Here is a 12,500-nt window from a genome sequence, read left to right as displayed (position 1 = left end):
TCTTAGTGAACTGCACAACACACCTAATTTTAAACACACACACACACACACACACACACACAGAGGAATCATAAGGTGGCAACCATGCAGGCACTGGTCAGGAACACACACCTTCACCAAGCTCACCCATGCTGATATCTGACATGCTAGGCCAGTTTGCCTGCCTCTGACTGAAGCATCTCTCACCCCTCTGTCACGAGGCATTGTGTGTGTGTGTGTGAGAAGCTAAACCCAGTCTGGCTGCCTTTGACTAAAGGTTCTCTTGCCCGTCAGTCAGTGCAAAGCTTACACACACACACACACACACGGGAACACATGGGAACCTCCTGCTGCCTTTACTGCCAGTATTCTGCCCCAGGCATTCACCCCACACACACACACACACACACACAGGGCAGGAACACACAAACACACACACACACACACACACCATCTGAAGCACTCGATCTGCAACGACCGCCAGAAGTGCTACAGCTTGGTATAGTTACACTCAGAACCCCATACAGAGAAACACACACACACACTCAGGACCCCATACAGAGAAACACACACACACACTCAGAACCCCATACAGAGAAACACACACACACTCAGGACCCATTACAGAGATCTTCCCCAGTGGCAATGGCAGCTACACAGCTGGGGACTAGAGCAGAGCCACTGGGTTATATCTGATGTAGAAGAAGATCTCACACTCACACACACACCCACACACACTCACATCCACACTCACACACACTCACACACACACACACACACACACACACACACACACACACGACACACGACACACACACCACACACACACGACACACACACACCCCTCAGCTTGACTCAGATGGGCTCTCTGGACTATGACCCAAAGACCGGACTCCAACCCTTTTCCTATTGGTCAAGGGCTCCTAGACGGATGCTTCTGATTGGCTACGGTCAGCTGTTTCCTGTGGGGATGTGAGTCACCACAGTGAGCCCATCTGACTCCTCACACACACATACTTCCGATTCCGCCAAGCCCTGCATCCATATCATCAACCTTCTGAAACACCTGTGTGTGTGCGAGTGTGTGTGTGTGGATGCAGTCTTAGGGGCTTTAAATGGGAGACAATCAAATAAAACCTATTTTAGCCAAACAGGATGAAAGTGCTCACAGCTGCAGTCAAGAGGAAATCAGAGACAACGAAGCCTTCCACACACACACACTTATACATGTCACACTCACACACACACACACACACACACACACACACACACACAGAGAAAGAGAGAGATAGCAATATAGCGTGCACACACACACACACACTCACACACAAACACAGAGAGAGGGAGAGAGCGAGAGAGAGATAGTAATATAGCGTGCACACACACACACACACACACACAGAGAGAGACAGAGAGCGAGAGAGAGATAGTAATATAGCGTGCACACACACACACACACACACACACACACACACACACACACACAGAGAGAGAGAGAGCGAGAGAGAGATAGCAATATAGCGTGCACGCACACACACACACACACACACACACACACACACACACACACACACACACACACACACACACACACACACACACACACACACACACACACACACACACACACACACACACACACACACACACACACACACACACACACACACACACACACACACACACACACACACACACACACACAGAGAGAGACAGAGAGCGAGAGAGAGATAGTAATATAGCGTGCACACACACACACACACACGGAACAGTCATGCACCAACATTGCCCCATACACAAACACGCGTGTGTCTGTCTGTCTGTGTCTGTGTGTGTGTGTGTGTGTGTGTGTGTGTGTCTGTGTGTGTGTGTGTGTTTGTCTGTGTAATGCGTGTGTGTGTCTCTGTGTAGTGTGCTGATTGGGCACGCTAATTATTGATGGGCACTAACACTAGCCGCTCATGACCAGCAGGCCTGGTGGAGCCTGGGGCTGGATTTGGGGCTCCTGCCTGAGATGAGGTGAGGGGGGAGCAGGCAGGCCGAAGGCAACTGCAGCGCCACAACGCCTCAACATGTTGCAACACCTCCCTTCAACAACGCCCCTCTTCTTAAATGCAAATGGAAGAATGCACGCCAATAACCAATAAAAAGTCATATCCTTAAGCTAAACATACATATATAATAGGGCTGTAACGATATGAGTATCGAAACCGAATTCGCAACACTCATATCCACAAACCTATGTCGCGGTGTGAGAAGGCAGAATCACAACACACACCTTCTAGTGTTTTACAGCTTACGCAGCCACATACGTTGGACGTTGTCCATAAATAAATAAATCATACTTTCATAGCTCTCGTAGCCTATATTGTAGACTATGTGTGCAACTTTACCAAACAGTATAGAAGTAATCTCTCTCTCTCTCTCTCTCAGAGTGTGTGGCCTTTCTTAAGTCTTACCACACACACACACACACACACACACACACACACACACACACACACACACACACACACACACACACACACCACTTTGAAACGTTGTTTGTATTAAACTACTGGCATATGAGCAGCTAGAGTATGTGGTCTCCCTCTGTTCATCACATTACGTATCCCGTGACCAACACCTCAAGAAAATTTCAACTATCGGTGTGCGTTCGCTTTCCCCATTTAAAGCAACACCAAAGAGTTTTTTGTACCTTCAAATATTGTTTCCAATCGTTTCAGTGGTTTATCAACTCGTAACAGGGTGAACAGCACTTCTGCATTCTCTTCGCGACCCTCTATCGGCTATAACCGCACTATGCAAGTTTGCCAGATCGGGTAGCGGATCTGTAGTTCGATGGAATGAGACATAAGAAACTACAAATTTAACTTGCTTCTGATGTCGCAATACATCATACTTTCATAAAATCATGAAACATACTCTACCTTGTCAGTAGACATCGTTATTTCCAAAGCCAGTGCTGGATAAACAAATAGTGTGCGTGCGACAGGAAAAGAATTAAAGAGGCAGAGTTGTAATAGAAATAGTGCTATAGTCAACCAGACAGCTGAATTAAAGAGGTAGAGTTGTAATAGAAATAGACAGCCGAGTTAAAGAGGTAGAGTTGTAATAGAAATAGTGCTATAGTCTAGTCTGCATAAGGTGTGCTGAAATTCAGTATATTCTCGTTTTATATCAGGATATAATATAATACAGATATACAACAATATATTCTAATATTCTAATACAACAATATATTCTAATATACTGCCTGGCTGAAGGCATTTGCATACATATGCTGTGTGAAGGCACGTATGACTAAGGATGTGCTTGCGCAAAAGAGCAAGAGAGAGAGATGGTATAGGGTGTGTGTGTGTGTGTGTGTGTGTGTGTGTGTGTGCGCGCGTCTCTCACCCATGGCTGTGGTATGCTCCATGATGGGCTAGACTAGGGATGCAGCTATCGATTCTTTTTGTAATCGATTAATCTAGCACTTTATCGATCGATTAATCGATTAATCGGATACAATTTTTTTTTGCATTTTGCAACCAAAACAAATAATGCATAACGAAAATGACATGGCTGTAAAATGATCAAGCAAATGGCACAGAGGTATTTATTCTAACTCCAACATTTGGCTCCAAAACTAAGCCCATTTATTGCAATTTACCCATTTAGTGTTTATAAGCGCCAGTGCCAACAATTAAATAATGTTCAAAATGCGCTCTGTAAAATTGCAGCCTCTTCTGCATGACTTAGCTGGGCGAACAAAGCTGTCATACTATGTTGTGAAGTGCTGGGAGGGAGAAGAGGGAAAGCAATTTAATGTATTAATATGCACAAGTTTCATGCCGTAATCTAGACCTGACATCAAAGTAAATATCTGTTTTATGTAGATTTCTACACCTGCAGCATTTGCCATTAGGCTACTAACAAATAATTTTACCATTAGGCTACTAAAAAATTATTTCTGGGGTTAGCCTATTTGCTATGGTAACCTAGCAACCTATGTGTGTGTGTGTGTGTGCACGCGTGCGGTGCGTGAGGGAAGATGAGGGTGCATGCATGTGTGTAAGGTTTTTTTTAGGCATACTGTCTTGCAATTGAACGTGAATAAGTTTACTATTTAAAAACATCAAGGCTAAACATTATATCACGACATTGCTACAAATATAGTATGTGATTAAAATCAGCCAACATCAATGTAGGCCAAGGATTCCCAAACTGTGGTACGCGTACCCCTGGTGGTACGCGAGCTGCCACTAGGGGGTACGCGAGATGAAAAGGGCAATGGCGGAAAGGAGTTAAAAATGATTAATTAACCCATTCGCGCTGGATGCTGCATGACGCAACATTGACCCTCCCGCTGGATGCTGCGTAGCGCAACATTGACCCTCCCGCTGGATGCTGCGTAGCGCAGCATGCTTTTTATTTCATGTTTCTAGGTGCTACAGAGGCTTAGATATTAAATTTTGGTAGACGTTGACAATTTTTAGTATGTTTTCAGAAAACCCTCAGGAAATAAGGTTATTTAGTCTAGAATTCCATAGGATTCTATAGGCGTTTTTAGCAGGCATTTTAGGAGTAAATGGGTTAATTAATACTCTAATAAATTCATAAATAATACATAATTTCAAATCGGGTTATAATGATATGGAAACGTGAAATTAAAGGAAATCATTTGTAAACTCTATAATAGGGTATGTTTTCATTAAAAAATAAGCTACACACAATAGGCTACACGTGATTTCCTGCGGGCAGCCAGAATATCTGGCGCGTTAGTTTCGTTGAAGTATAGGCTAGGTAGAAGGCGGCGTAAACATGGAAAACTGGCTAAAAACAGGGACACTGTCCAAAAGGCCTAATTAAAGCGATCGAAGAGGAGAAGCGAGAGAAACAGAGCAGGACACAGGTAACGATGGAATGGGATGAGGGGCAGACTAATGAAGGTGGAGATGGAGCGCAGGGGATAAAAGAAAGAACGAGACAGAAAAGACTGCGTGAAGAAAGCGAAAGTATGATGGATTGGGAGACAGACTGCCCAAAGCCACAGTGCGTGGTCTGCAGTGAGATGCTAACTATTCTAATGTGCTTCTCCACTGTTTTTTTTAACGTGAGAGCTCATAGACCAGTTGCACATTTTGATTATGTTATCATGTAGGGCGGCTAATTAAACAACGATGCCTGGAATGCGTCAATAGAATGAGTTACTTTTTTATGTGTTGGATGGTGGGGGTACGCGAGCCGAGTCAGGATGTAGAAGGTGGTCCGCGGGGGAAAAAGTTTGGGAACCGCTGATGTAGGCTATAGCCTAGGCTACGTAGATAGATAGCAGGGTTTCCCCCAGCACTTTGCAGTCAAGGCGGCCACCTTGGCAAAACAAGCCTTAACTACGTCGTCAAAAAAAAAAAAAAAAACGTGTTACTTTGTCCTGTTTTCTTCCTTTTTATTCCAAACCGTGACCAACGCCAATCTCCCTTCTCCGCAGAACGCAAAATCGAAAAATAATCATTCGTTCTCAAGAATCAGTCAAATCGCGAACAGCCACAACTCCGTTTAATTGTCAGGTGTGATGAAATGCGTTCATATTCCACTTTTTATGTCATAAACGTTGCAGGCCTATGGAAAGGTTTAGTGGTAAGGTTGTCCAATGATCAAGTTGTTGCTTCAATTTGTGTCTTAATTTATGCGACGCACCGATGCTGGGTTCATCCGTTTGGCGCAAGTTTAAAATATTTAGCCGACTGCGTGATTTGTCATTTTCGTTCTTTTGGCAATTAATCCCGACTGATCCCTTTAGTTAACGTTGCCAAGCTTGTTTGTTGTTGCACTATCAGTGTTGCAGTCTTTTAAAATAAATGTTCTGAGTGAAATATATTGCCGTTTCTCTTAGCTCTTTGGGACCGGGGAGCTAAATTGACCTGACTCGAATTTGACCTGAGAAGCGGCCGAGTAAACAGACACCTGCTCTCAGCACAGTGTTGACACGCAAGACTGACAATAGACGGGCCTAGGCCCGTCCAGGCCCATCCGTGCCTACGCGTATGCTTTCTAAATTATTTAGCTTATTTAACTCCATCCCATCAACGAACTTAGGCTATATGGCCAATATCTTTGAAATTTAACGGTCTTGGTTTTATTAGTGGGCATGCCTCAGACTCGTGGTGTGAGCGGTATGGGAGCGGAACGGAGCGGAACAGAGCGGCCACTCCGGCCTCTAAATTAAAAAGCGCTCCGCGCTCAAATTCCATCCATATTACACAAAACTATAAAATAATGTAAACTTCATTCACTCTCGGTGTATAGATCAGGACAGACTTGCGGAACAGGCTGCAGGTCAACAGTCTGACAGCCTGCATGAAGATAAGCATTAATGGTCCAATAGTAAAACAGTGCAATTACCAAAGGGCCCTTGAAATTATCTTTTTAAAGCCAAGGAGGATGGCTTGTAACCATGCTAGTTGTCAGCTCTGCCATAAGTAGTGACTGATCACATTTGCACATTTTGTTGTTTTGCACTTTCTTTTGCACTTGTTCTATAGTTTGTAATAGTCTTTGTTAAAATTGCACAAATTACACAAATATTTTGAAATATTTGTATACTGTTGTATAGTTTGTTTGGTGTTGTTACTTTGTTCTTTGTTAACTGTTATTTTGAGAAGCTGGTTATTTATTTATTTATAATGTAGTGTTTAATAAATAATAGTTAAATATACAGAGTCTGTAGTCTGTAGTGTATCGCACAAACAAGACCCACACACACACCCCCCCCCCCACCGACGGCAACCGTTACAAGAACCCCCCCCCCCCGCTCAGATCTCAGATGGCAACCGATACCAGACCCCCCCGGGACCAACGACCTACCACCTTGACTAACACATTTCCTGTGGGAAACCCTGGATAGGCTAGATAGATTGATAGATAGCCTACTTTATTGACGCTTGATGAAACAGCATGGAGTGGATGTTTTTGGTTTAGATGCTTGTTCTTTTCCTTTTTGAGTATGTAATGATCCCAAAACTTTACTTGAAAACTTTAGACATTCTCATTTATGGACATCTTGACTCAGAATGTATCACCCTTATTAGACATTCTCTGGTATCACGATTCACGCGCTAGTTGTGTGCTTCCTGAACAACGGTCCGTGTGGAACAATCAGATCCCTGCGCGTATAGTGCGCGTCATAGGAATTTAACGAGGCTTCGAGGCAGGGTTTTTGCTAGGGCTGCACGATATATCTAAAATCTATCGTTATCGCGATATCAACACTTGCGATGGACATACCGCAAAGATTACTTAATTTTCGATAAATTCGATACATTTTCTGTGCCGTGCGCATTCCATACAGTCTATGGTGTATTCACATTCTGAATGTCAACATATTTTACCAAACTGATGCTGTCATGCAGCCCAAGAAGCCCGTCCCCTACCAGTTTAGGTGTGTGGTGTTTTAGGTGTTGAAGCGGGAGCTAAGTCGTGATGGCTGAAAATAGTGAGTCGAGCGAGGTAGGCTACACTTGGGTGAAGAGGAATTAGTGACTAAAAGGAAAAGCACGTCTGTTATATGGGAATATTTTGGTTTTATGAAGGATGCCGTGTTACAAACACAGCGCAAAGCGTCCTTCTCCACCGTGTTAAAATAAACAATTTCTTTCGTTATCGTTATATCAGAAGATGTCTTTCACTGTCTGTAAGGCTTGTATTTCATGATTTGCATTTAGCAAAAGCCCCAGACAGCAGCACAGAGGTAATCAGGATTCGATATTTGTAAAAGTTGTTTAACCTACTTCTGGACTGTGCGATTGCAGCCCAATTACTTTCACTTTCCGCTGCCCTCGTAGTCGGCATGCCGGTAGCCTAATAACGTGGGATGCGCAGCGTATGAGGTTACAGACTGAGATGACTGCCGCGATATAGCTTAAGTAGCTTCTTTGCTAGGCCCATCGAAGGCTGGCAATGTGGAATATTCCGCTGGTTGGTGCACAAGTGTTCAGATTGGCTGTCCACCCGTCTTTTATGAGGATTAGGAGCAGATCTTCCACACAACTTCGATAGCCTAGTCAGTAGGTCTCTTAGCTGTCCACTTTCATCAGGCCATATAGGCTACATGTAGGCCTGTCGCGATATTCAATAAATCAATTAATCGCATGATAATCAAAATTAGCTCGATAATTTTTCTGGCCACGATAAATGCCATTTGCATGCTTGTTTGTTTTCCTCGTCTCTCTCTCCCTCTCTCTCTCGGGTCCTTAGAGTAACCATGAGTGAACCCTCATGTCAGTCACTTGTCAGTCGCATGGTGTGTGGGGAGGCGGAACTACTGGCGTAGCCTACCACAGAGTGCAGCTAAAGAGCCGTGTGAGAAGTATACCGGTAGGCACTAGGCAGAGAGAAAGCTAGTTGCGAGTTCGAATAGGCAGAGACAAAAAAGATGGAATTGGTTTCGCGAAACGCGACAGCTGCAGTGTGGGAGCATTTCGGATTTAAACCGAATGCCCGTGGTGAACCACTGAACGTGTGCGAGTCGGTGTGTCGCATTTGTTGGAAAACAGTCGCAATTAAAAGCGGCAACACAACAAACATGCATATGCATCTAAAACACAATCATCCGCTGCAGTTTTCCCAGTTGGGGAAAAAAAACACAACAAGTGGGCCGTCTTCCTCTTCCCGAGGAAAATTCTCAGAACGACAATATTATCGCTTATCGCAATAATTTCTGAGACAATTTATCGTCAAGCAAAATTTGTTATCGTGACAGGCCTAGCTACATGATATTTTATATTATTTATGTAGAAAATTATACATTTATTTCTGTAATTATATATTTACCCCCCCCCCCCCCCCCCCCAACCCTACAGTGTATGCTTGCAGCAAGCAGAATGGAAAAAAAGCATTAAAATTAAGGGAACACTTCAATCATACACTGAATCACTCTGACACTGTTTGGTTCTGAGCACAAGTAAAACTTTTGAGGCGAGTGTTTTATTTTGCAAGAACTGTCAGACATTCTGTGAATGTAGTTTGAGAATGGAGAAAAGGGTGGAAGGTTTCAAAATATGTGTGGAAAACCTTTATTGAGCAGTATATTTAAATATCGCAAATTATATCGTTATCGCAGTACTCAATAATGTTATCGCATATCGCATGTTTTCCTAATATCGTGCAGCCCTAGTTTTTGCCTCGAGTAATTTTTGTAATCGAGTTATTCGAGTAACTCGATGAATCGTTTCAGCCCTAGGCTAGACCCAAAGGCAGGATGCACAGCTCTAAATCACCAGCCATAAATCTCTACTACAACACGGCTATGCCGCGCTTACACACACACACACACACACACACACACACACACACACTTAAGTAATCGGTGACGTGACTGCTCTCTATCTCTCTCTAACATACATACATTCCCTACATTCATTCACACACTCTTGCACAATTGTGAGCTCTGAATCTCTGTGTGTGTGTGCAGAGGGCAAGGCCTAAGCCTAAACCCTAGATATCAAACATCTGCCCCCAAATGACCTCTCCACAGATCCATAGTGCCCACACCTATCACTGCAACATGATCAGGCAGATTCCTACACACACACACACACACACACACACACACACACACACACTCAGCACTTAGACTCTGACACACACATGGCACTGATTAAGGGAGGCCACCCTCAGCAGAAGCACCATGGGCAGGGTGTGTGTGTGTGTGTGTGTGTGTGTGTGTGTGTGTGTGTTCAAGGGAGAGGGTGGAGGATTGAAACGTTTCTTTTGTTTGGAACACTCATGCTGAAAGGAAAGACAAGGGGGGACTAGTACACTCCTATACACACACATCCTACTGCACTTCTCATATATATATATATATATATACACATATACATATATATATATATATATATATATATATATATATATTAGGGCTTAATTTAGATTAATTAATCACAGAGTATACTCTGTGATTAATTAATCTAAATTAATCACATATATGATTTTTGCTGTGAAAGTATTTTAAATATTTAAATTCAAATCAATCATTGAATAATCAGCATTAGTGACATTAAAGTTCAAAAACTCTTTTATTATTATTTTAATAATGGGCATAATAATCTATGATATGACCTAATATGCTGAGGAAATAAATTCAAAAGTGCTTCGGGAAGAAGTTTTTTTATCACATACATTGCAGAGGACTTTATTTTAATCAACACTTTATTTTTACCAATACCATCAAGCTGTTTTTGAAAAGTAAATGTTCCAATCAATGATCTAGGCAGCACATTTTCTTCTCTCTCCTTTATTTTACAGTCTAATGGTTACTGACTACAACGGCTCGGGGTCAAAGGTCATACAGAATCGCTTTAATCTGCGTTATTTTTTTTAATCAGTTATTTTTTTTCTCAAATTAATTAATCGAAATTAATCAGTTATTTTGACAGCCCTAATATATATATATATATATTGCGTGCGTGCGTGCGTGCGTGCGTGCGTGCGTGCGTGCGTGCGTCAGGCGGACGTCCCTCTGTGTAGATTAATGTGAGCAAAGATCTAATGATCTAATTGGCTCTCCCTAAGAGTCTCACACTGGAAGCATTCATGACGCTGACAAACACTTCAAAGCCCTGGAGAGAGTGTGTGTGTGTGTGTGTGTGTGTGTGTGTGTGTGTGGAGGGGTGGGGTGGCAGGTAAAAGGAGAGGGAGGGGTGTATAGATAGATAGATAGATACTTTATTGATCCCCAAGGGGAAATTCAAGTATGTGTGTGTGTAAAAGGCTTCCGGCGTGTTTGTTTAAGGTGCAGAGCAGCACATACCATGAACAGGTTTGTAGATGATCTATCGCTCTGAGCCGTCATGTACACACATACATCCTAAAGCCCTCCACGCACACCCACACACACACACACACACACACACACTGAAGATCACAACATGCAAATGTTCTTTCTCAAATGGAGTGGAGGCCTTTGGGCCTTCAGTGGTGAAAGAGGACGAGGCAACTTCCTGCTGACCATCTGATAACAGACCAGTAGCCACAGCCTCACACCGCCAGGTCCAGAGAGAGTGTGTGAGAGAGTCTGTGTCTGTGTCTATGTGTCTATGTGTGTGTGAGTGAGTGTGTGTGTGAGTGAGAGTGTGTGTGTGTGTGTGTGAGAGAGTCTGTTTGTGTGTGTGTGAGTGAGTCTGTTTGTGTGTGTGTGTGTGAGTGAGTCTGTTTGTGTGTGTGAGTCTGTGTGTGTGTGTGTGTGTGTGTGTGTGTGTGGAGGCTCTCAGTGTCGGGTCCAGGGACTCCCTGTCACTCAGCACCTCTAGAGAGGATCCATTTTAGGTCAAGTTAACATTCTCAAGTTAACATTCTTCTGCTGCCACTGGAACTCTATGGAGGGGAATAGAACAGCAAAAGCTAATGCTAACATCCCCCTGCTGCTATTGGAAGTCTAATCCCGACGCAGTGAGCTGCCTGCATCAACATCAACTAGCACCAAATAGAGGCTGCTGATATCAGCTGAAAGGATAAACTATAAATTATTCATTTAGGAAACACTTTTATCCAAAAGCGACTTACATGTCAACTCAGGGTTAAGTGTCTTGCTCAAGGGCACAACGGTGGAAGTCGGGAATTGAAACCACAATTTTTCAGGCTACTACATGCTAGCCCAGCTCCTTAACCACGCTACTACTACATGCTAGCCCAAACTACGCTACCACCTCATTCTCTCTCATTATTTCTGTCTCTCATTCTCTCATCCTCCATGACTCACTGCAGTTGGAGGAACTCAGACACGTGGGCAGCCTCTGTGACCGGCACAGCGGGCGGCTTTTGTGACATTAGCGGAGCTTTCCTGCATTCCACTGAGCTACAGTCCTGCGCTAGTCAGGTTGAGTACCAGTATGTGAGTTTGGACTCCGAGGCGGGTCAAAGACACACACACACACACGTGACACACGTGACACAGCACTATAGAATTTCCCAGGCACCTCCTGATGATGTAGTGATCAAGTCGACACATGAAAGTGCTTGTCTATCACACACACACTCTTATCAGGCCCTCTCATCTTCAGCAGAGAAAATGAAAACAAAAGTTTCCACCTGAGTCACTAGTACAAGAACACAAAGATAAGGCTACACACACACACACACACACACACACACACACACACACACACACACACACACACACACACACACACACCTACACACACACACCTACACTCACACGCGCACATACAAAAGCATGTACACACATATAAACAAACACACACACACAACAGCATGTGCACACACACGCACACACACACACACACACACACAATAGCATAAAAGCATGTGTACGCATACACACACACACACACACACACACACTAATAGAAGTGGTTGTGGGGTGAACTAATTCCTCTGCCATCATCATAATAATATGTTCTTATGTCTATGGTGCCGCTCAGAGACCAGTGATATGAACCATCAACACATATGACAAGCTCTGTCTGAAGCTTCGCCGTGCTGGTGCATATGTGTGTGTGTGTGTGTGTGTGTGTGTG

At 43.6% G+C, this 12,500-nt stretch overlaps 1 protein-coding gene across 1 annotated transcript in view; it reads right to left on the bottom strand.

Moving 5' to 3' along the window:
- wnk1b (WNK lysine deficient protein kinase 1b) overlaps positions 1–12,500 on the bottom strand; it is a gene marked incomplete in the record, with an annotated part of 170,545 nt that overhangs the window by 132,641 nt on the left and 25,404 nt on the right.

This window comes from Alosa pseudoharengus, unplaced genomic scaffold, assembly GCF_046254945.1.
Source record: "Alosa pseudoharengus isolate Yale_2024_CS ecotype anadromous, Long Island Sound unplaced genomic scaffold, YU_APseudo_1.1 YU_APseudo_1.1_scf_20, whole genome shotgun sequence".
In the NCBI taxonomy this organism is placed as follows: Eukaryota; Metazoa; Chordata; class Actinopteri; order Clupeiformes; family Clupeidae; genus Alosa; species Alosa pseudoharengus.
Note: the sequence above shows the minus strand (reverse complement) of the source record. Positions and strands in the feature narration are given on the sequence as shown.